Source organism: Pinus tabuliformis, chromosome 8 (assembly GCF_031772625.1).
Source record: "Pinus tabuliformis cultivar Carrire ecotype Pingquan chromosome 8, CPIR1, whole genome shotgun sequence".
Lineage (NCBI taxonomy): Eukaryota > Viridiplantae > Streptophyta > Pinopsida > Pinales > Pinaceae > Pinus > Pinus tabuliformis.
This window is the reverse complement of record NC_142294.1, coordinates 1,261,198,774-1,261,224,670: the sequence shown is the minus strand read 5'-3', so window position 1 is coordinate 1,261,224,670 and position 25,897 is coordinate 1,261,198,774. Positions and strand designations below refer to the sequence as shown.

Genomic DNA, 25,897 nt, shown 5'->3' with positions numbered 1-25,897 from the left:
CTTGAGTCATTTTATGGTAATGTTAAAAATTTAAGTAAAAGGATGAAAATGAAAACATCACCATGAACTGCATATCAACACTAGGGCCATAGGCTTGAACATTAGGCTGCCCCACTCAAAAAATCCTCTTTTTTATAACTTGAGCGGCATCAAGAAGTATCCAAAAGATATTTTAGTCGCCCAATAAAAAATTAGAAGCAAAAATATTTAAAAAAGAAAAAGAAAAAGTCAAGTTAGAAGAGGAAACTCCACCATACGGCCTGGAAACTCGTTTCCGGCTGTACTGGCCACATTTCCTCCTCGAGAAATGGGCCAGTGCGGCCGGAAACACGTTTCCAGGCCGTACGGTACAAGTTTCCTCGTTCCGTTTCATTTCCGGCCGGAAACAAACCCTTCTCCAACGCTTCCTGCAACTTAGATCTTAACCAAATATGCCTTTATATATAGGATAGAGCCAGGCTGCTTTATGAAAATCACGACTATATCTGAGTGATGATTTTGCTGACCAAATCATCAATAGCTCCATCCAGCAGCATATATTCATACACGACTGATCTTACTCCCTCTTATATTAACAAACGAGAGGGTCATAATTCCCTCTAAAAACACAATCATTGAGCCACCTGTAACCTGCCCTTTTTCTACTATAGACCCTTGTTCATGAGCCACGGTCATCAAGGCATCATCAGAGTCATCTTTGCCAAGAAGAGTCATCAAGTTATTCTGTCAGAGCTCCCTCTGAAGTCTTACTTCAGTTGGTTCTTCATCAGTCTGTTCCTCAGCTTGTTGCAACTATATCAACAAACTTGCCCTATCAGACTTTCACACATGCTATAACCATTCAACAGTAAATCAATGGATTTAGCAGAATTATACATGAACTTCCAATTATGTGAAGACATCAAGAGACTTGCTCTGAATTCTGCTCTGATGCTTTTGAACTGACTACTACAAATCTGAGTGAGCCAACATGTTTTAAGCAATCCTGATTCATAGCCCTTATTGTCACTGATCTGAATATCTTCGTACTCTAGATGGACTACATAATGCTTGGGTCATTTATTGTATTCAAATTCACTGTTGTAATTCTGTCACCATAAACTTCTCTGCATCTAGATGGTAGCACATCAATGATACAACCCCGGCTTCGCCAAAATACCAACTTGACAATATATATAAGCTCTATCAGACATAATAATGACAACTCAATAGCAACAATATATTTATGCAACGAACCCAACCACTGGTCATTAATGCTCAGGCACACAGATCTTCAATCAGACCTCCTTTCTTCGCATCGATTGACCAACCACTTTGTCACTTACGTATAGCACAACAATTCAGATATAATAAAGATTAGACAATTTTGTTAGCAGCCAGGGGTTCAGTGCTCCTTTCAAGGAGAGATCAAGCTCTAGAAATCATTGTTTCTCTTGTATATCATCACAGTGATTTGCTCTAGGTTAGTTAATTAAGAAGCTTGGACGGACTTCTATATGAGTGTCTGAAGGAACTACATAAGCTACTACCATTCCTCCTACGTGCTGCAATGCATAGTGTATCTCAGGTATACATACACAAGTTTCAGTTCTTTATTGTCCATAGCGTACTTTCCTTTAAAGTCATATTTCTGATTCCAGATTTCACATTCGAGTCTCTTAGTGTGCTAAAAGAGTTATGTAATCTTCAGAATCTAGCTTATAATGCTTAGACTACAACAAGCTTCCAATGATCATATATATAATCAAAACTACTTCAGAGTAGTAGCAATATATAGTCTCCAGATAAATCCTTACTGCTATAAGTAACACGAACTCTCAGGGATGACTTCAGAAACATACCTAGACTGTTGTAAATTGAGGCCGAAAGATTACTGCACAGTGTTAGAATTACTTCTTCAATTTGGAGTACGCAAGCCCTACGTCAGTCCACAGATCTTATCACACTAATGTTTTCTAACTTTTAGATTTCAGGAAGCTTCAAAACGTTGCAAGCTGAGCCTCGATCTTCAAGATTGTTAATCTTCTGAGAAGAATACGAATCTTTTGATTTAACAATTCTTCCTCCACTACCAACAAACTCAACAACATGTCAATCATGTTTTTCACTCATCAAATCAACAACCATAGACACAACATCAACCATACATCCCTGTAGCAATTCTTATGACAAAACAACATAAACACTTACATTCTCTGCTTCACATGGCATTAGTAATAATGGTAAGACACCCTTTCTTAACCATATGGCATCAACCATTCAATACAAGAACTATACATCACCCAAACATAGACCCGGTGTTTACAGCATACACAAATCAATATTTAGCATGCTGTCTCTGCTCTTTTGGAAGCAATTCACAGCTACAGCGATGACCAAAGCCCAACTTTACATGTACAGTGAGGTTCAGGATTGCTTCTGCCTTTATTTGCTGTTGTCTGTTGCCTCTGCCTGTATCTGCTTGCTGCTGGTCTTATTCAAATACATTTGCAAACCCTAAGGACATTAACTTTGCTTCTGTCTTCTTTAACATAGTGGCCCTTGTTGATTCATGACACATATCAGAAAAATTTATTGCATAGGGATACTTAGTTGGTTTATCACAAATGGACTGTAATTGTTGATCCACTGTCAACTTCAACTTTGCACAGACATGCCAAAAGAAGGACGATTGTTCACACAATCACAATCTTAATATTGCTTCCAAGGTGCCCCATAAATTCATCATTAGATCAACGCCAGGAGATCTTAAAGTTACAGGTTCATGACCTTTATCAGTCCTTCAAATACAGTCATTAATATCAGATAGCATACCTCTAGAACATGTAGTTTTGCAGAACGAATTTTACACAGGCAGCCTCAAGAATGGATGCAGATAGTGTTGGCATTATGATACAAGTGTTGTCCTTGATGGCAACTCACTCAGAGGCAGGTACAGGTGATGGCAACTTAATCATAGGACAAATCTTAGTACAACAGGACAAGAAAGCGATATACGCAGGTTCAGTAAGAAAAATCAGCGTGTACACGCAGGTTGGCTTCAGTAAAAGCGCGTACATGTGGAAAACTTATCTTTGGTCCGTGGCGGTTATTCCTTGGAAGTTGTGCCTATGGTTTTGGACCATGGTGTCTCGACGGACGTGTTGATCCCTAGTTTTGAAGTTGATGGTATTGTGTTACTATGGTTTTGGACCATGGTATTGTGAGGGGCCTAAGCCTATATAAGGAGAAGATCATTAGGCCAGATGTGTGAGTGAGTGATGAAAATCTGAGGAAGTGTGAGATCCAAATGCTGGTTATGGGTTGGTGATCTGAACCAAGGTTTCACTCATGTGGAGGATGATGGAACGAGATCTCAAGGCTTGGAATGATTATCTTCATATGGTTTGACTGTGGATAGACTAGATCTACTGACGCATGTTTATTATTATGATCTGGGTATGTTTTGATGTCTGATATAGCTGCGGAGTTTTAAGCTTGAATTTGCAGATCTGTACGCAGGTTGGTTTTGGTAAAAGAGCGTATACACGCAGGTTGGGTTCATCCAAGTAGCGTATACAATGTGAAGTATGATATTTGAAGATGGAGTTGGATCTGGTTGTTGTTATGATGTTGTTGACAGGGTTTCAGTGATTCAGTATTGGGTGTTTCAGTGATTGATGATGCAGGTTGTACTACAATGGTGATTGTCTTATGGATCCAGTATGAAAATGTATGAAACGTGGTCCCGGGAAGATCGTAGGCCGGCACCTACGTACTGGTGAACATATCAGCCAGTGCAAGAGCCAAGGGGTTGTAGCTCCCTTCCAGGAGCAGCTGGAAAACGAGTGAATGTTGTAGCCTTCTGTAGGGTTGGCACCTACGTACTAGTAAATGGATCAGCTAGTACAAGAGCCATGAGGGTTGTAGCCCTCTGCAGGTTGTAGCCTGCGTGCTGGTAAAGGACTGCACCAGTACATTGTAAAAGAAGTTTCTTATTAAAGAAGAAAGAGACGAATTGCAGCAGGTGGTTTTCACCCACATTGGGTTTCCACCTTATATCATGGTGTTCATGTGTGTGGCTTTTGTGTGATGATCTGTTCTGTTATACTGCACCTGTTTACTGTTAATATGGTTAATAATGTTCTGATGCATTTACTGAAGATAAGCTAACTGAATCATAAGATTTCTGGATATACACTAGTTGCTTTAGACACAGTAGCGTGTACACGCGGGTTCACTTAACTGAAGTAGCGTATATGTTTCCGAGTATGAAATTTGTAAAGGTTTTACTGATCTGATAATACTGATTCACCCCCCCCCTCTCAGTATTATTTCCAACAGATAGTTGCTGGATTGTAGAGCTTAATCATCAAGAAATAAGAGGCCGAAACTCCAGCTTGCACAAAAGTTCTTCATGGCTTCACTTCAGAAATGACTTCGGGCCTGAATTAGTTTGCAAAATATGCTTTAAAAAAATATGAACAAATGCCATGAAAATGTCGAGCAAAGAACAATTAGTAGACTGAGACTGCCACAAATGTTTGACTTAGAATAAGCTTGAACTGTGCACACAAAATTCACTCAGATCTTTGGTTAGACAGTGCCAAGTTTTGTCACAGAAACTGCCTCAGATTTGTAAGTCAAAAGAAGAGCTCGGATCTGTGGTATTTGTTTGCAACAGCCTTCCAATATACCATGCTTTTGACAAGAGCTCAACAAAGGACTTATCCTCAGAATTATGCCAGGAATTTAACCTCAAAATCATGCCAAGAAGTCTCACGGATCTGCCTTCCAAATGTCCTTAAGAACATTCAAAATGATACCATTGTTTGTGCCCTAATTGGTGGGTGTCTGGTTAGGGCATCACAGTTTAGCCTTAAATTCTTGGATTGGCCTTAAGAAATAAGCTTCAAAAGCTTGCTTCAGCCACAGATCAGTCAACCACCTTCACCCAAATTTTTGTTTGATTGTTGGAGCTCGATGTGCATAGATCTGTGCCTTTAGTCACTGAGATAGGCCGCAGAGCATAGATAACCAGTGTATCAATCTCAGATGTGCTCAGAAAAAAAAGGAGTCTGAAATGCTATCGAAAATCCAAACCCAATCATCAATGTGTGAATGCCCAGAATTGTCTCAAAACTCTGCCTATGAATCCACTCTACAAGGCCGCAGAAGGTGCACTTAGGTCAACATTTTGTTGTCTCATAGCCTGAAGAAATACTCTCAGAAAACGTCTTCCATTCAAGGTTCTCAAATTAGATCCTTTCCGCTCTCTCTTTTACTTCAAAATTTCATATAAGCTCATTTGTTAGTCTATTTTATTTCCATTAGCAATCTCATGAAACATTATCAAACTGACAGTGACTGAAGAAAGAACATAAGAGATAGATGCAGAAGACAAGCCAAGACAAGAGTACACAAGGATATGGCTCAAGCCAGGGAAAAACCCCAAGATGGGGAAAACCCTATATCAATTCTTCTTATTATTAATATCGAATGTTCAACAGAGAGAGAGAGTACAATAATCCAAAGTCAAAATGACGTTGACAATTTGAAGATTCAATATCTTAAACAAGTGTAGGGCTCAAACTGTAATACCAATATTCAGTCAACTGTAATCTGGTTAGGGTTGCTTACTGTCCACTCTGATTTCATTCATTTGATCCAAAGACCCTCTTTTCTATTGCGACTTCCACTGACATGCATGAAGAAGACCATCCCTGACCCTTAGGGCTGATCTAGGCCCATGATAGGACTCTTGGTCCCCTTGAATGTGATGGTGTAGACTTGCGGCTGCCCTAGAGGGGTAGATCTGAAGAGAAGTCTCAAAACGTCCACAAACTAACCCAGGAGCAGTACATGAATACGACCAACTTTTTTTTCTATAATTCGATCTTGCAAGGACAAGTTTAACCCACACAAACATTCCAGAAATTATCTCAAAGTTTGTGGCTGCCCTTCTAGAAATTTTCGGCCCTACCTGAGAAGAGAGACCCAAAACAACAAGCACTGTGCCCTCCTCCAAGAACTCAGCTACCTCAGAAGCCTTTTGATGTCTGTAAGATATGTCTAATGAGAATGGAGGACACCTATATATATATCAATTTGTCCTTATGGAGGTGAAGCTGACCTTAATATTTTGGAGGCAAATTTGAATTTTAAATTTTCATTTTCCTGCCTTAATAAGGTCATGACTTGTAGAATTTCTTTTAAGTAAATAAATATTTTCCTTATCCAAATTTGGTGATCTTAAGGTCGATTTTGGACCTCTCGAAAAAATGAATTCAATGCCACAATAATATTCCTCAAAGGAGCAAACCAAAGTGGAATTTTCCCTAGTTGCCAATTTTAACATATAGGCTATAGTCCCACGTCACAACCATTGTAGGGAAAGGATGAACCACATCCTACACGCATGCAAATCACCGCGAGTAGAGAAAGGGTGAACCACATCCTACACGCATGCAAATCACTGAGAGTAGGGAAAGGATGAACCACGTCCTACACGCATGCCAACCAACAATAGTAGGAAGGATCTTACACGTGGGGAAAGGATGAACCACATCCCACCGACATGTCAACCACAGATTGTAGGGAATGATCATCCTACACGTGGGGAGGATGAATCATGTCCCATTGACATGTCAACCACAGATCGTAGGGAATGAGCATCCTACACATGGGGAAAGGATGAAACACAGCCCACCGACATGTCCACACGTGACAACAAGCAGATGCCTATATGCATCTCTGCAGGAGAAGGTGAACCACTCATCTTGCTCATATGCCATAGGAGAAGGTGAACCACTCATCCTATGCATATCTCATCAATCGTAAGGGAAGGTGAACCACTCACCCTACACACATGACAACCATCATAGGGGAAGGCGAACCACTCACCCTATGCGTCATATATCAACATGAGGTATCACAGGGGAAGGTGAACCACTCGCCTTGTACCTAGCATATCTATAGGGGAAGGTGAGCCACTCACCCTATAGTTGCTCGTAGCATCAAGTACTTCAAGCCCCCAGGAGCTCCCAGAGCTCAATGTTCAACCGGGACCCTCATAGTAGGTTCTATCCATGACTCCAGCCTCTTTTTGAGGACAAACATCATAAGTCAACATCCTAGCTCCCTCTGAATATAGGGAAAGTAACTTCGCCCAAAACATAATTATCGAGCTAACTGCAGACTGTTGTTAATCCGTTATTCCATGTGCCAAAGATCATTCAATCATAATTATGCAGATTACATGCAGTCTCTATTGAGGTCATCATACATGACTTGCTTTCATTGGAAAATCATTGGAGAAGTGAAGACTTGTTTTAGATGATTATTTATCCTTCAATCAAGAGAAACAAGCTTCTAGAAAGCTTTAGGTCCAAGAAAGATTCTAAAGCCTTTTCTTTCACTCAGGAAGAAGAAATCTTCTCATGAGATTATCTCAACACACTTGTATGATCCTTCATTGCAAGATGAGAGCTACCAGCGTATCAGTTTACCCAATAGACTTGACTTAAAGCAACCAAAATGCCAGGATCAGGGTCATCTGTTCAAGAGGTCATGCACTTACTTCAAGGTACCTTTATTTTCATGCAATGAAATGTTCCAAACTGCCATACATTTTTCGTAGCTGATCTTTGAGATGAAAGCTTCTAGTGAGTTGCGCCCTTTTTCATTAAAGGTGTTGCATCTGTCAGATTCTGGCTGCTAGACTTGTGACGATATTATACATGACGCTGGACTGAAAAGGGAACATAGATTATGCGGAGTTGCCTTTTCTGAGATGACAAACATAGGGCAATGCTATCAATAGAAGGATTGAAGCTGCATATGACCAAAAATCTTTACAGGGCTCTATCCTTGATAGCTGTAGGTCTTTATACTTTTAGGAATATTATTTCCACTTACAGTATTGAAGCTTTTCAATAGGAGGAGAATTGATTCTGGAATCAGATTCTTCTGGATGCTTTCACGTCTAGTTTTGGTAGCTGCTATAGGACAGAATCTCCATAAGATGGCTCATCTGATATGGGTCAGAAACATATATCATCAACTGTGCCTCTTTATTCATTTGAACGATGAGGATTATGAAGAGGAGCAATACTATTTCTAAACTGCATGTTTGTCTAACTACGAATATGATGCCATCCCTTCCTTACGCAAAAGTCAAACCTCACAAGTGCTGAAATTCCGGAGGATGTCCTCCTTTGAAGCTTGATCTGGCTTGATGAAGATGTTGTGCCTCTTCCATTGCTTCAGATATTTTGATACTTCAGCTTAAGTACATACTTTTGAAGTGAAATCATCAATCCCTATTATCCAAGAAATCTCTATACACATGCCACAGTTCCAAGGATGACGTTTTGATGAGCACAAACCATAACCACCATTCTTCATATTAATAGCAAGCCTACACATTAAAAAAACATTATGATCTTATTACAGTATGATGAATAGCTGCTTCAATCTGAGAGCAGGGTAAAGATTCATCAAACTAGGTCTTCTACCGATTCTTCTTCCTTTAGAGACTTGAAAATAAAATAGTGCTAGGCTTCTTCTAACTGATCTCCAGAGATGAGCACTTCAAGTGTGCTATTTGTATCCATCTTGTTCACAACTTCATTTGTGAACAAGACTGTAACATGGAGATCAGTTTGAAGGGACTACAACATATTATCACTGTTACAGACGTTGAGATGCTATACAAGGTTGGGGCTGATGCCATAAATCTTTCTGTGGTAACCAAGAATTTTATAGGGTTCTGCTTGGTATGATTCTTCTTATTTGAATAATTTCTTCAAAAGTGAATGGCTACAAGTCTTTAAGTTTCTAGAGAAACCATTTCTTCTCAATTGACAGGGTGACTTCAGTCGAATCTCTGATCTGTTCTGACATATACAAATATATTACTTTCAGTACAGTGCTGTCAAAACTCCATACTGTCATATCAATATGCCTATGTCAATATTGATCTACGTCATCAGTCATAAGCACTGCAGAGTACATATGTCAAGAGATAAGAACACAACTGAGAGAAAGGAGTTGTCATCATATAGTGATCATAGTTGTAATACTGAGACCCTTGAAGTAATTTATGATTGTGCCATCCATATAATATGATTTAGCCATATCAGTGAATGAATACGATACACATTGAGCGAGTAACTTATCAGAGAGCAAGAGTCATACAACTGAGTGTCAAAAATAGAACTATGAATCTTGTAAAGCATGCCATTCATCATATTGATGTGTAGATACTAGAGACTATACCCGAAGACCAAATTTTCTCAAAGAATTGAAGTATTCATTTTTCGGTTTACCTTTAGAATAACTTTATTGATCATGGTCCTTCAATTATAGTGATGCACTGTAAATGTGCTCCAAGAGACATTTCTTTTGACACAAGAGGACAATTTTCAAGAAGTCGGTTTCTTTCGGCTTCTATCATATAATAACTGCTTCAAGAGTTTGACTTATATTTCTGAACAGGACCGATAATTTCATCATATCAGTAGAGAGAGAAACCTTCATGATAAAGAGGCCTTATTATAAGAGATTGAGTGTAGTTCTAAGGCATTTGAAAGAGACAAAGTGCGGTCCTGAAAATATGCAAGAGATTAGAGTGAACATAGTACAGACCTGTAGAGACTGCAAAGGATAATAGCCCAAATGTAAATTTCCAGATCATGCTGAGCCATGCAAAGAATTGCAAATCATGCCATCTAGTTATGCCATCCGAAGGGCTGAAGTGAGTTATGCCTCAGGGCAACAGTAAGAACTTCAGGTAGATCCTTTTCATTTCTCGCTAGGACTTTCAGTGATTGCCCTTTTTACTCTTGCTTGGGCTTGACCTCTCCTGTGCTCTGATACCATGTTAATTTTAGGATAACATAACATCATCTTATCTTAGGTCAATTTCTTCAATGCTCTACAGAAACCTATTTTCATTTCCAATCCTTTTCTTTAGCAATCAGATAAACCATTTTCACTTTGATAGAACTGAAGAAAGAAAATAACTTGTGTAGAGGACAAGCCAAGACAAGAGAACACATAAATTGGCTCAAGCCAGGGAAAACCCCAAGATGGGGAAAACCTTTTATCAATTCTTCTTATTATTATAATCGAATGTTCAGCAGAGAGAGAGAGAGAGTACAATCAAAGTCAGAAATGACTTGCCAAAATGATGACCTGTACTATTGTCCAAATGTCAAGGAAACTGCCCAGAAAAGAATGCAATCTGCCTTCAAACAACAGAGGACAAATTCTGCCCTAACCAGAGATCAGTAGAAGATAAAGTGGCTGCAAAATATCCTCCTAAAGGAGCTCGGTTCTGGATCAAGTAATACGACCTCCTTTGCTGAATAGAATAAGCCCAAAACAATCCAAGAAAGATCAGTTCAATCAGGTCGATGAGATGAGTCATCCTGCAGTTAAATGTCTGTGGTAAGGACTTGTAGATATAGAGCCCAGGTTAGCCCAAATCTGATCTCAATAACAGCGGCCCTTCTTCCTTTGCAAGATGCTTCAGTCTGCGGTAATCAAACTTCCTTCTAGGCTTAAAAACAACCTTGTGACTTTCTCTGATTAACCTCTTCAGAATAGCGACTTCCAGCTGAATAATATCACCCATCAAACATGAAGAATGATGCCTGTGGCCTAGCTAGATTTGCCTCCTAGGGTTGCAGCCCACCAGAAGAAGAGGGATTCCATATAAAGAAACCCCAACATATCCCTTAACTGACCTGAACTCTGCAACTGCCTTCCTGTGGCATCTCAGCCCTGCAAGAGACTAATAAACAAACCCAAAACAGATCTAAACTCCACATCTTGCCTCCTTTGCTATTCGGCTGCCTTAGGGATGCATATAACTAACCCAAAAACATGCTCTTTGTCCTTCTGCCTGTTGAAGAATCTAGGGCATTCAGAGATTACTGTGATTCTTCTTAACATGATAACAATTTGTGAAGTTTTTACAATTTATCTTAGCTTGATCTTCGTTGCATTATTAGTGTAGGTGTTTACTTCATCAAACTGCTACCAAAAACAAAAGAGACAAGAACACAAAATATTTGGCTTTCTGCCAGGGCCAAAACCTCTCCCTCTTGGAGAGGAAAACCCGCACAAAATTCTTCTTATAGAGATTTCAATTGACGAATACCAAGACCATGACCCTTGACACATTCTGCCACTCCAAGACCAAGCCATCAATCCTCTTCTCTGTCACTGCTGAGATCATCAAGATTGCTGCACCATTGAAGCTATTACTGCTGCATCATGAAGATCTTCACTGCTGCTTCTTCATCATGTCACTGTGATCTCTTGTCTTCATTGAGATCATGACCTTCAAGACCAGAATCATAACTGAGATAGGATCATGACTGTATGTGTGTCGCTACGAGATCCTTTTCATCATCATCATGTTGAAACTGTGATGATTCTTGTCATTCCTTCTCATTATGATGAAACTGATCTTCCTTGTCACTGCTTCTTCTAATTATGCCGAGACTATGGTATTGCTCCTTCTCATTATGAAGAGAGTGTGATACTGTTCCTCCTCATTGCACTGAGATTGTGATAGTCACTGAGATTAGGACTGTGTCTGCACTTTCACTGAGGCTAAGATCTCCTTGCACCGAGATCTACTGTAGTGATGCCGAGACTGTATCATTGTAACCCTTCTCCTCATAATGATGCCTAGACTGTGACTGCATATGGAATAAGTGCCTAGATAATGCACTGTTGTGAGAGCACCGAGATACATGTATACATATATGCTGAGGCTGCTAGGAGACCGAATACTCTTCACTGTAATGCCGAGATTGTACCTCTGTTTACCCATGCGAAGATACCATTCCATCCGTGGTCCTGATCTACTGTCTTCCTGTAATGCGAGGTCTCCTTCATGCTCCTTCTATCCATCGAGACCTAGTCTGCCTGCACCTTATACCCATCCGAGGTGCAGTCAGAGTTCTGTCCTTAGCATTTGCGGATACCCTAGACGGGTATTTATAGTCATTTGTGCCTCCTATATTGAGCCGACTTGAATACATGAACTGACATGTTTATTGCCTGAGCTGACATGACATTTAATTATGTATTTAATTCATTTTGGAGCCGACATGATGAATTCCTTATTGATTTGCTTGCAGACTTCTTGAGCTTGCTAATGGAGGATTGTTCTTGGTCTTGGAGGGCTGCTTTAGCTTGAATACATTTTACATAAGCTCATGAAGAGCTTCTTCATACATGACTTGACTCTTTGACATAATAATAAAATCCTAAATACATCAAGAAGAAGTCTTTTGACCTATGACACTTCTTGCTCATGTAACCCATGTAGCAAGGCATGCAAAAATAATTTATTCTCTTTTATTACATCATTTACAAAGATCATGTCATTATGAAGACTGAACCTAGTTACACTTTCTTCAACTCTGCCTGATCTCCTAGGGCAACACCCAATTTTAGAGAGAAGAATATGAGATGTGAATGCATACAATGAGCAAGGAGGACACTTCCTTTTATAGGAGTGGATGAGGGGTTTAACTTGGTTAGATTAACCTCAAGCCGACCTTGATGAGTTACACATGAGTGGGATTCCTTCAAAAATATATTTTCCCTTATCCAGTGTTAGTGATCTTTGGGTCGATTTTGGTCCTCTCGGAAAGAGGAAATCATTGCCACAACTATCTTCTTCAAAAGAGCTGCCCAAAGTGGAATTTGGCCCTAGTTGCCAATTTTAACACATATTCTATACAAAATGCTCATTCAAACATTCCTCTTCTAGTAGGTAAGCAACTCCATAATTTTGAAGCTGATCTCTCATCCACTCCTTCCCCAACTAGGTCAAGGCCTATACCTAAGTGGGCCATACCCACTCTTAAGGACTCTCTGTCAGTTTTCTTCCACATGAAGGAGAACTGCAACCTTATTGAAAGTCCCTTGCACCATGGTCCTTTCTCACTAAGGTGGATGATGAAAAATATCCCATTCCTTATAATTAGGCCAAAGAATCTCTTGAATGGAAGGGAACCATATCTGTTGAATATGATGCTTTGATCAAGACTCAAACTTGCAAATTGGTTCCTTTACCCAAGGGTAAGAATATTGTTTGCTGTAATGGGTCTGCAAGATCGAGTCTGGTGTTGGTGCATTGATTGAGAAACATAAATCTTGGCTTTTTGTTAAGTGATTTTCACATAAGGAAGTTGTTGGCGATACAAAGACTTTTGCTTCGGTTACTAGGATGTACTCAATTCTAATGATACTCTTTATTGTTTCTTTATTAAATTAAGAAGTCCATCAAATAGATGCCAAGAGTGCCTTTCTTCGTGGTGATCTTTGAGAAGAAATTTTATATTGAATAACCATTGGGATTTGTGCAAAATGGGCCTACATTATTGGTTTGCAAGCTTAAGAAATCTCTATATGGGCTTAATGTTGAATTTTCTAGGGCAAATAACGAGAACAATTTTCTTCCACAGATAAATACTTCCAATGATTTGGTTAGCATTTAATTTCACATATCATTCATTCAATATCATTAAGCATTTATATAGAAGAAAATTCAATCATTAAATATGAAAGAGCGGTAAAATAACCATGAGACGATGAGACAAGAGACACAAAAATTACGCCCGAGGCCAGGGAAAAACCCACAAAGGGAAAACCCATAAATTCTTCCTTATGAGAGAGAGAGTTCATAGTCAATCAATACATCAGAAACAACATCAAGATAATAGCCAAACCAGTAACCAAGAACAAGAGAAATGCCAAGCTAAGTCCTTTTGACCCTCCTTTTCCCCTTCTGAATTTCGTTGGATCAGAGATGACCAAAGACAAAATCAATGATTCAAATGAGGAAACCTCTCCTTTATATAGACTTCTAAGGGGGTCGAATGGGTGCCTCTTAGGGGCCTAGCTGACCTAAAATAATAGGAGGCCAACTTAAATATATTTTGGAGGTAAAATATAAATTCAAATTTTCAAATTCTTCACATGATGAAAATATCGACCATGGCTACTATATTTCCAACACTTAAGTATGTATCTTGAACTTATTATGAGAAAATCCACACATTCTTCGTTGGTTATGGGTTTTCTCACTGTGAGGTTGAGCATGATCTCTATATTAGACATCATAATGGTCAGGCACTCATTGTTGTGCTTTATGTTGATGACTTCCATCATCAATATGCATTTACCATCCATGATTACAAAATTGAAGCTATTGCTTTAAGACTTCTCTATGATCATTGATCTAGGCCTATTCCACTACATTCTCTATATCTAGATTACTTCATCTTCTTATGGGATATTGCATTCTCAATTCCAATATACTCAAGATCTTTTAGAATGTCTTTAGGATGGAGGATTGTAAGCATATTTACATCACTCTACCCAATGTTGCAAAGTCAGACTCGAGAATAAATTGGCAAGGTTCTAAAAAATGAAAAGGTCGTAAAAGTCAAGAGAAAATGGAAAAAATCGGTAAAATTAAAAAAGTACAAAAATATCTATTTTTTTTTCAATTTTGAAAAACTTCTAATCTTTTACGATTTAATCCTAATTTTTATGATGCAATTCTGATTTTTATGATTTAATCTCGCTTTTTTCAATTTTCGAAAAACTCACCAAATGCTTGGCCGTTAAAATCATTTGGTTGAAAAACTCACGTTTTGGCGATTTGATCGGATTTAATCCTGATTTTGGTAACAAAAACTCTACCTTACTTAGACTTGTCCATATATTTCCTTTTCTATCAACATGTGTTCTTGATATATGGAGGAGCCTCACCAAAGTCATTGGTAAGTTGCGAAACATATTTTCGGCTATCTTGAAGGCACCACTTGCATGGGCAACCTCTATTCCATTGAGACTGGCACCCTTAAAGGTTTTTTTAGGTGTTGACTAGGATGGTGATCTTGACAGGAGGCTATTCACTTATGGTTACTTTTTCGCTCTTGGTTTTGGACTAGTTTCTTGATGTTCCAAAAAGCAATAGGTTGTAAGTCTCTCTTCTACAAAAGCTAAATATGCTATTGTTGTTCTTGTCAGTAAGGACCTTGTGTGGATGTAGATGATTCTTGACTAGTCTGATCCCCCTTAAGCACCTCCCACCCTCTTTTTTGTGACAATCAAAGCACCATTCAACTTATTTGCAATCTTGTGGATCATTAGAAGACAAATCACATTGATATCTGAATGCACTACATTTAGCGCCTCAATTTCTAGGGATGACTTGTACCAATTGTTTCCCCTTCAACTTATCAACTTGTCGACATCTTCACCAAATCTCTACTTGAGTCCACCTTCACCAATTGATGGAGACATTGGTGTGGGAGATCTGCCATTAAGGGGGAATGTGATGTAATGTCTTCTTTCCATGGCCACCTATTTAGATTCAGGGGGATGTTAGAATTGTGGGTGTGATCTTCACATTTGGCCATGAATGACGTTGTTTCCACTCTTATATTATATTTTTAGGTTTGTTCAGGGCCCACCTTGTCAACTTAATGTAGGCACATAACCCCTCAGGGAAAGCGTCTTACCTCTTTAGTTGTGTATAAATACACAACTATTATTCTTGTTTCTCACACATTGTGATCATTCATTCTTATATAATGATTTAGCCTAACGGCACCTTAAAACGTTGCTCTTGCATGCTCATGGTTTGGTCTATCTTGTCCTTCGGTTATTCCTCTCTCTATTGTAATTGCACTTGTGCTAGGTTCTATTTCTTTCTCTAGGTTCGTGCCTCACTTGGTTGCCTTGTATTGTTTCTCTCTCTCTTCATTATTGAATTTGGATTTGTTTTGTTTCCATTTAATTCTCGCTAACACTTGTGAATCTCAACAATTAGACCATGAAAAAGGCAATGTTACCCCAAGCTTTCAAGTTCTTGATACGTGGGATCATGTTTGTGGGACGTGTGGATGCCCCCAAATTTAGGTAACATCATAAGGAATGTGGGGATCTCTATTGTTAGGCTATTCCCTGTAACTAAAATTTTAAAATTTAGATATACGAAAAATTAAAACATAAATGATAATACTAATCATAACAAAATGACACATTAATATATCAAAGGAAGATGAAATGTAATGTAAATAGAAAATGTGAGTTAGTGGGCATATTTTATTTTTCAAAGAACGACTTCATAAAATCCGTAGATGGAGGGTGATATTAATCGCTAACACACATTAGTGTTGGTAACCCCAAAGGACTTGGTGGAAATGGATTGCGTGACCTCCCATTGACAATTCAACTTGGTGTGTATATGGTCGAACCAAATAATCTAAGCCTTGGGCAATGGAGTAAGTGTGTGGGTATATGTAAAGGGTGAGAATTGGGTTTAGGGTAGGGTAGGCATCTTTTAGGGTTTTTTCAAACCAACTTCTTGTCATGATGAGGATAATATGCCCATATTTAGCATTATGGGGAAACCATTAGCACCATATAATTTATTTTCCTTTAGCTTATACATTGCAAGTTGGGGGTATCTATTTTGCCAAAGTCACCAATGTTTTGTAGCTAGCCTCAACTTTTGTTGTGTGCATTGGCACACATCCACAAGTGTGGGCATAAGCATGTTGATGTCACTTGGTAGGGCTTGAACTTAGCCGGGGGCTATATTAGCTACGTTATTTCACCAACATAATAGGACATTGTTGACATCTTTTTAGGGTTTTCTTCTCTTCATTTTTCTAACTTTTTTTTCCTCAAAATTTGGTTTTTTTTGCATAGGCGACCTGTCCAGTCAAACCCATTTTTGTGTGCCGCTTCCCCTAGTTTCCTCCCTAAAGGGAATGTCCTCTTTTTCTAGGAAACAATCACTAGTGTGTTTGCATGCGTTGTTGAAATTAATGTGTGTGTGTGTGAGAGAGAGAGAGAGAGAGAGAGAGTTGAATGAAACCAACCAACAATGATTCAGGTTGTACAAGGAATGAAATGAAATGCAGGAAAGTAAATAGAACACACAAAGAGAAATATAGTAGAGAGCACAATACTACAGTCAAAACCCAACTTCTATTAATAAATGAAACAACATAACACAATAGAACACAAACTGATTAGAATGGTGGTAGCTATCTTTGAATAGAGAGAGATGGCAACTACACGCATTTGCAAAAATTGTTAGAGGAGGTTGAAAGAATGGCCTTCTAACATTCAGAAAGAACCCTAGAGTTCCAAAATCCTATTCCTAGAAGATGAAATGCCAATAGGTTTGTGGGTCCCAAAGTGGTTAGATGGTACATCAAACTCTTGGGGGTGAAACTATTGCATACAATATTTGTTTGGGGTGCATAATAACTCGTTGGAAAGAACTATCCGAGGACTACAACTCCTGACTGGGGCCAGGGCATGCCACGACAACTTCTGCCACCTCAAATTGCCAAAAAACATTTTTTAGGGCCTTAAAATGGTCTTGTAAGTCTAAAACCCGAAAATCATAGAAAAATTGCTAAGCAGATAGAGAAACGTTGAGACAATGTAAGAGGTGAGTGGCCACTAATATCCACCTGGATCTGTCCACTCCCTGTAGGAAGCAGTAATCTCTATTGCGTCAAGTTCCATCATCAGATGGGGAAACTTCTGTTGAATGTGGCCCTTGGTGAACCACTTGCCTTGGTGAAGAAGCAACTCTGCTTTGAAAACTTAGTGGAATTGTATGTGGTGTTGGCGGGTATCCTTTGTCGTGGTGTCATGATCCAAGGTGTTCAACAGAGGTGGAAAATATGGTCAAGGTAGCTCCACATTAAATACTGGGTGCAAGCCAAGGAAAGGCATAATACTCAATTCAAAGGAATTTTCACCCACAACCTTTATGATTGTGTAAGACCCACAACCTTTATGATTGTGTAAAAACATCATTTAGCGCCTCAAAATGGCCTTGTAAGTTTGAAACCCAAAAATCATATAAAAACTGTCAAGAAGATAGAGAAACGTTGAGATAATGTAAGAGGTGCGTGGCCACCAATATCTACCTAGATCAATCCTCCTCGCGTAGTAAGCAATGGTCTCCATTGGGTCAAGTTCCCTCATTAGATGGGGAAACTTCTGTTGAATGTGGCTTCTGGTGAACCACTTGCCTTGGTGAAGAAGCTGCCCCACTTCGAAAATCTAGTAGAGTTTTATGTGGTGTTGGCGGGTATCCTTTGTCATGGTCTCCATGATCAAATTCACTATAGCTTGTTCAAAGTAGCCAATATTGAGTTATGTGGGGGCCAATTATTCCACTGCCTTTGAGGTGTTCACAGAGGTGGAAAATATGGTCAAAATAGCTCCACATTAAATACTGGGTGCAAGCCAAGGAAAGGGGGAATACTCAATTCAAAGAAATTTTCAGCCATAGCCTTTATGATTGTGTAAGACCTATATCATAGTGGTCTGAGCTTCTTATGGGGGCTTGTGAGGCGCTCCTTCTGTAAATGTAACCACACCTTATCACCAACCCGAAACTTATGTGGGACCTTGTGTTGGTCATTTCATTGCTTGTACTTGGCATCGAGTTTCTATAAGATATCATGGACTTGTTATTGGAGTTGTTGGATCAACTCAACAAATATGGTTGCCTTATCTGCTTCAACCTAAGCATGGGAGGACTTTGCTGGTGAAGAAGATGCAATGGGCATAACTACATTAGTTAGGGCCAATGGTTGGAATCCTAGGCACACCTGAAAAGGATTGTGGCCAATAGAGTTGTGGAGGGCTCTATTATAGCTATGCTGAACATATGGAAGGATTTCATCCCATGTACGTGGATGTTTGGAGTTGTAAATGTGTAGGGTATGCGTAATCATCCTATTGACCACTTTTGTTTGTCCATTTGGTTGGGTATGAAAAGTAGTTGATATGGTCAACTTGGTATCCATCACAGACTATAGGCTAAACCAAAAGTTGCTAAGGAACCTACTGCCCCTATTTGAAATAATGGTTTGAGGTAGCCCAAAATGAACCCAAACACACTCAAAGAAGAGTTTAGTAGTGGCTTTAGCTGTGCTACTCTTCTTGTATAGTGCCAAAATGGCCATCTTGGAGAACCGATCGACAACCATAGACACAATCGTTGCCATGCTTGGTGGATGACAAATGTGACATGTAATCCATGGAGATTGACTCCCAGGGCTTGTTTAGGGTAGGTAGAGGAGTGTACAACCTGTGCTTTGTGATGGTTGGTTTGGCAATGGCATAAGCATTACACAATCTGCTATATCATTGGACATCTTGTTGAATCTTTGGCTAGTAGAAATACTTCTGAAGTACTACTATTGTCTTCTCCACACCAAAGTGCATTGCCACCCAACTCTAATGCGCCTCACAAATTAGCTTGGCACACTCCTTGTAGGAACGCAAAGGTGGCCCACGTAGCACTAAGTTCTGCATCAATAATCCACTCTCCTTTATCCTGCTTTAAATAAGAATTATAGCCAGAGTCTATTTCTTTTTCTTTAAGCTTCACCAACAATGATTGTTTCCAATGACATTCATCAATGTTGTGCCATGGGCTTTTGTGGAATTTACACCACTTTCGCTTATGACATGGGTTGGCTTTCTTGAGGTTGGCTCCCCTTGCTTTGTCCCTTGTTCTGTGAGTTGGGGCCACTTTTTCCAAGCTTTTGTTGCAGAGTATTTGCAGACCTGAACTCTCGCTTATAAAGTTGCTTAAATTTCTGCTCAATTTTGACAACATATTGATAAGTGACTCCTAATGAGGAGGTGTCCAAGAAATCCATTTTTGTTTGGATGTACCTAAGTAGGCCACTCTTGTACTTCAAGACCAGGTGCTGCTCGGAGTCTTAGTCTTTGATACCTAACTTTGAGCATAAGGTATGGAAATTATTGGTGCACTCGGGCATTGTCTAGTCCCTCTCTTGTCACATAGTTGTCCTCTCATGTACTGGTCATCATAGTTCCCTATAGGGTAGAATTCCTCCGTAAGGGCATCAACAAAAGTAGCCCAAGTGGGTTGCAGCACCAAAATTTAGATATTGTGATGACAACACAATACTTTAGCTATTGATAGCCATGAAAAAACATTTTATTAATAGTTAAAATATGATGTTTACATTCTCTTGAGAGGCCCTGGCTATATACCGCCTTAGGTACCTCTTGGTGAACGGGCATGATCTTTGATCATGCCCTTTGCCTAATAATCTATAACTAACTAATTTTTACATAACATTGCCTTCCTCTCAAAAGAATGCTTTGTCCTCAAAGCATACGTAACGACGGATGTTGCTGAATAAATGTTTCAGTCTCCCATGAAGCTTCTTCTTCTGGTAAGTCCTTCCACTTGATCAAGTATTCCTTGATTGTACGAGATCGAAGCTTCTTTTCTCTAATAGATAAGATACCTTCTGGTTCTAGAATGACCCTTCCTTCATCATCTAGAGATGGAAGCGTTGTTTGCGCTGATTGATGGTCACCCAGTGCCCTTTTTAGGCAGGAGACATGGAAGACGTTGTGAACACAACTTTTCTCTGGAAGGCTTAAACTATATGCAACTTGGCTGATCTTTTTATTGATCTAATATGGTCCATAGAACTTCGGTGCCAATTTATTTTTTCCTTTTTGTTTCAGAGACAATTGTTTGTATGGTTGGAGCTTGACAAATACCCACTCTTCGACTTCAAATTCTCTTTCGGTTCTATTTCGGTCCGCTTGTTGCTTCATACGGTTCCTTGCATTATTCAAATTTTCTTTTAGGGTTTGGACGATTTTTTGGGTTTCTTCTAGTTGGTTTTTAACAACAGGTAGATTTGTTTGGACGGTAGCTAGATCCTTCCATTTTGGGGGTTCATATCCATACAAATCTTGGAATGTTGCTGGTGCATTGGTTAACCCAAACCACATTACTTTAAATTCATAGTGACCTTCGTGTGTTCGGAATGCCGTTTTTGGTATGTCTTCCAACCTGATTCTGATTTGGTAATACCCTGACCTTAAGTCCAATTTTGAAAAGTAGTTTGCGCCATGTAGCTCATCCAACATTTTGTCGATAAAAGGGATTGGGAATTTGTTTTTAATCGTTATTTTGTTTAATCCTCTATAGTCAATGCATAGCCTGAATGAACCATCCTTCTTCCTTACCAATACCATTGGAGCAACATACGGACTTTTACTTTTTGAGATGATCTCACACTTTAAAAGGTCTTGGATTAATCTCCCAATTTCTATCTTTTGGTGATGTGGGTATCGATACGACTTGATGTTGACGGGTCCGACCCTGCTTTGACTTCTGTTGTATGCTCAATTTCTCTGTTAGGAGGCATTTTCATAGGCAGGTCTTGAAATACCTTTTCATGCTTCTAAATTAGATCTTGTACCTTTGGTGACTCTTCACTGATCATATTTGCAGATAACATTTCTAATTGGTGACATTGTACTACGTAAGCGGGTGCTCCTTTTCGAATCATCTTCATCATCTGAGATGACGATACAATTTGATTCTCTGGTGCTTGGAATCCGTGTAATTTGTACCTCTGGCCTCCCCAGTTAAATCTTATGAACTGTACTTGATGGTTGGCAGCATAAGTGCCTAGAGTTCGTAGCCATTGGATACCTAAGACCACATCTACTCCACCTAATGGTACAGTGAAGAACGAAGATTCTAAATTAAAGTCTTGAATCTGCAATTTGACCTTATGGCATTTCCCTACCTTTTCAATCTTCTTACAGTCAGCTACCATCACCTTCATGTTTGGTAAGGGAAATGAGAAAATGTTGAGTCTCTTTGGTAAGGGAAAATGAGAAAAAGCTTGGTAAGGGAAATTAAATACACATGTTTGCTGATTTATATTGCATGTGAGGGTGCAAATAGGCAAAATCAATCGACATATATAATGTACGAGTCCTGAGACATAAAATGATCGTTATGAAAAAATAATTGATTTAGCGGGGCATAATATATGAACATTGAGGCCCTAAATGGCCTCGAGAATCCATAAATTCATCAAATTCTAACTTATGAGGCAATGCTGCTCAACTTTTAATCAGTGTCAAATCAGCTTCAACAGCAGGTTGCTAGGAAGGGTTACCTTCTGCCTTCAGCTCCAAATAGCCCAAATGCAAGTTTTGAGAAGTAAGATGATGTTAGAAAAGTAAGGGGCACTTTTAGAAAGGTAGTTTAAGGGTTTGATTTGTATTTTAAATTTATTTTTATTTGTCTTCTTGTAAATTTGTTATTTCTTTTCTTATTATTTTTAAAAAATTTATTTTCATGGTACTTTTGCCTGGGGCCTGCTGGCAGGGTGACGTGTTTGACAATAATGGACTTGGACGAGTCGGGAGTTTTTTGTCTGACTTGACTGAGTCGGACTGAGGCAGCAACTTACTTGGATAGTTTTTGGGCATAGCCGAGTCCATTCTGACTACTGGTTTATAGTGAACGGGGTCTAGTTTTTCTTCATGCTTTAACTTGCTTGGTTTAAGTTTCCTCTGGTCTTTCTGACTACACTGGTGTATAGTGAATGGGTCTAGTTTTTTTTCATGTTTTAATTTGCTTAGTTTAAGTAAGTTTCCTCCGGTCTTTCTGACACCCATTGGCTGATTCTAACTCCACTGGTTGCAACTGAATGGGGTACAGTTTTTAACCATGTTTTAACTTGAGCAGCTTAGTAAGTTTCCCCTGGTCTCTGGTATTGTCTGTTTTGTTTCTCATGCCTATTGGCATTTGCTCTTGTTGGCCATAGTTCTTTCAAACATTGGCATATTTAGGCCCAAGGGGGTTTTCCTGGCTACACTGGTTTATAGTAGACGGGCTCTAGTTGTTGTTCATGTTTTAACTTGCTTAGTTTAAGTAAGTTTCCTCTGGTCTCCCTGACACCCACTGGCTGATCGTGACTACACTGGTTTAGAGTGAACAGGGTACAGTTTTTCTTCATGTTTTAATTTGAGCAGAAGTAAGTTTCCTCTGCTCTCTGGTCTTGTCTGTTTTGTTTCTGATGCCCACTGGCATTTGCTCTTGTTGGCAATTAGTTCTTTGAAATAATGACACATGCCCAAGGGGGTTAAATTTTTTTCTGTTTTGGGCTTTTGTGAAATCTAGATTGTATGATTTGTAACTGCCTTATAGCACCTTGTTGACATTTTTAAGTTACCATGAATGGCCTTGGTTGGGTCTAATTTTTCCTTTTGATTTTGCTCAAACCCTGACAGCCAGTTTGTTGCCAGGAGACACATGCTTTTGGCATTAGATACTTGTTCATCTAGCATGATCTGCGGGAACAGATGATGGAGAAGTAGAGCAGAGGATCAAGGGTGTTTGGAGGTGCCAGATATCTTAATTGCTTGCAGTTTGCCTTTTTTATTGGCACTCAGAAAGCACGAGACACCTATTTTAGGCTTGTTGAGGTAGAGTATAGACTTTGCTGGAAGGTTTCGAGTCTCTATCTAGAAATGAGGATGTGCTACTTTGAACAAGCTTGAAGTTGGATTTCTCCACAGATGTAGCAACATTAGAAATGTTTATCAAAACATGAAATAACAACATAAAGAGATTCCCATGATCCATCCTTCAATGTCTTATAGGGTTGTGCAGGCAAACTTCAGCTTAATGTGACCAGGTTTCATCCCTTTCAAGAATTCCGTATGTCAATGTTCAATATGATCTAGGTATCTATTCATCTATTTGTATTTGAAATTCACATAGTTCATATTAACATGGCATTATATAGATAACCACAGAGAAACTTGGAATTGTTCAGCAAAGTCTACGTTCTATACCCAGGAGTCATTGTTACTCATTCAGAACATACCGTTAAAAATGTTTCATGTTTCTTGAACATTGAAAAAATGAAAAGCCATTCCAGATACTCTTAATATGGCAACCACAAGGCTCCAAAGCTTTGCAGACCCATGTAGGGCAGTGACCGTAATGAGAGGATGCATCATTATATTCATCAATGCTGATTAATGTAGGAGGGTGCGAAACAATAGTAGAATCATTACCGCATGAAAGAGATTCAGAACAAATTTTTGGGCTTTCTTCGGTGCCCTTTTCCATCCAATCTTGCTGTAACAGAATTAGCATAGCACCTGGTGAATGGGCCTTTATTAGGCTATCTCCTCACTAGAAGTAAAAGGCTGACACTGAGGACACATCTAAATGCAATTGTGACGAGAAACATATCATAAGAAATGAAAAATGTAAATGCAAATTAACATGATGAGAATGACGCATGCCTTTCAGCAAAGCATATCTTTTATCTTCAGCAGATCAGCATTTTTCACCCCTTCTAACCATTTAATATATTAAACTTCAGCATGAATTAGTTATCTTTTCAGATATAATTATTTGAATTACGCATATTACATGGAGAATGTCATAACGATGTTGATAACCATAGAAAAACTTGAAACTGTGCAGCAAAGTCTACAATATTTAGCCACGAGTCATTTCCACTCATTCTCACTCAGTCAGAACTTGCAGTTTCAATCTCTAATTTTTCCTGAGCACTTGAAAATGAATAAGGACAAGCTTGCATGTTAAATAACATGATGCCTCTAGACATCTTTGAGCAAGTGGGGTCTTAGTTGGGTATTTGTGACCATGGTGCTTGGTTGGCACTAACTGGTTGTGTTTCACGGTTTTGAGTTGAGTTGTCTTGGTGTATCCCCGAGGATGAAAACAAATGAGTAAGAATTTTTGCACTAGACAAACATGGATACTAGTCAATTATTATCTTCATGTTTTTGGACTGACTTCATGTTGGATCAGATTTTACACTACAGTATTCCAAACTAGGCTAACCAGGAGTGGGATTATTTTATTGGTTCTCTGATTGTCTCGGTTTAAGCAGTATCTTTTATAGGTATAATTCATAACATTTCTTGAACCTCTGAAGGCTTCATATATAGTGATAATATGCAAACCATTGAAAATGAACTGTGTTGGATGCAAGTTTTAAATTTCAATTTCACAGGGAGTATTCAGTTTGTGATAGGTGCTTGAATTTCATACAACTCACCTTTATAGCATGGTTGCCACAACAGTAAGGATTTTTAACAAATAAGCAGACTCAAATCTTTAAATTCCCACTGTTATGATTTTTTTATTGGGCTGTTACTCTAGCAAAACAACGAAATCTTGAGGATCCACTTAATTTGACATTTTAAATTCTGAAGCTTTTCTGGTTTACTTTGTTGAATGTCCTTCAAACTGGTAACATCTACTTGATAATAGGATAGATGTTATCGGCTTAGGAAGATTTTGGTTGGACTCTTCTTGTAATATAGTCACAGGAATGCTAGTTTATATTGTCTTGATGGATGACAGGTGTATGTGAGCAAAGGCTTGCATATTATACTACTGAGGAACGAGCTTGTCAGCGATGGAAGGTTTACTTCACCGAAACAATGTGGGGTGGTCGGTAAACATCAGAGTCTAGTCTTTGCCTACATGCATCACTTAAGATTAAGAGATGACATGAGTTTGTGTGGTGCATTAATGATGGTTTTTGAGTGATAGCAATACAATAAGCAGTCCCATCTTTTCAACTACACAATTAATGGGTTATGGTTCTGTTGCATTCTGTCTCTTGAAAATAAGAATTGCTTATACTAACCCTTTCTAAAGCAGCTTTGGACTAATCTTGTAGTTTGCAGTTGGTATTCCATCATGCCTCATTGATTGTATAACCCTTACTTTCAATTAAAATCTTGCATGAATTTCTGTTTTACTATTCAGTTAATTGCCTTCAAGACCTAGCTTTCTCTGATTGGCAGAGATTAATACTATTTATATAATTCCCTTCGAGTCTTAGCTTGCTTGCTACGATTGAAAAATGCTTAGTCTTCCAGAAAGGCTGAGAAGGGGTTACTAATTTTATATGAAAATTGATCATCATAGGGTTCATTCCTTTCATTGTATGAATCAAGGCAATCGATTACATCACGTGGATGACAT

The 25,897-nt window shown here is 38.9% G+C and overlaps 1 long non-coding RNA gene across 2 annotated transcripts in view; it reads left to right on the top strand.

The window, feature by feature from the left end:
* The window catches only part of LOC149239971 (uncharacterized), a 51,656-nt gene extending 26,136 nt beyond the window's left edge, over positions 1-25,520 (top strand). For both annotated transcript variants that reach the window (XR_016246472.1, XR_016246473.1), the window contains one exon: positions 25,268-25,520. This is a non-coding gene — a long non-coding RNA (uncharacterized LOC149239971). The remainder of the gene's footprint in view (positions 1-25,267) is intronic.
* Positions 25,521-25,897: the final 377 nt, after the last annotated feature.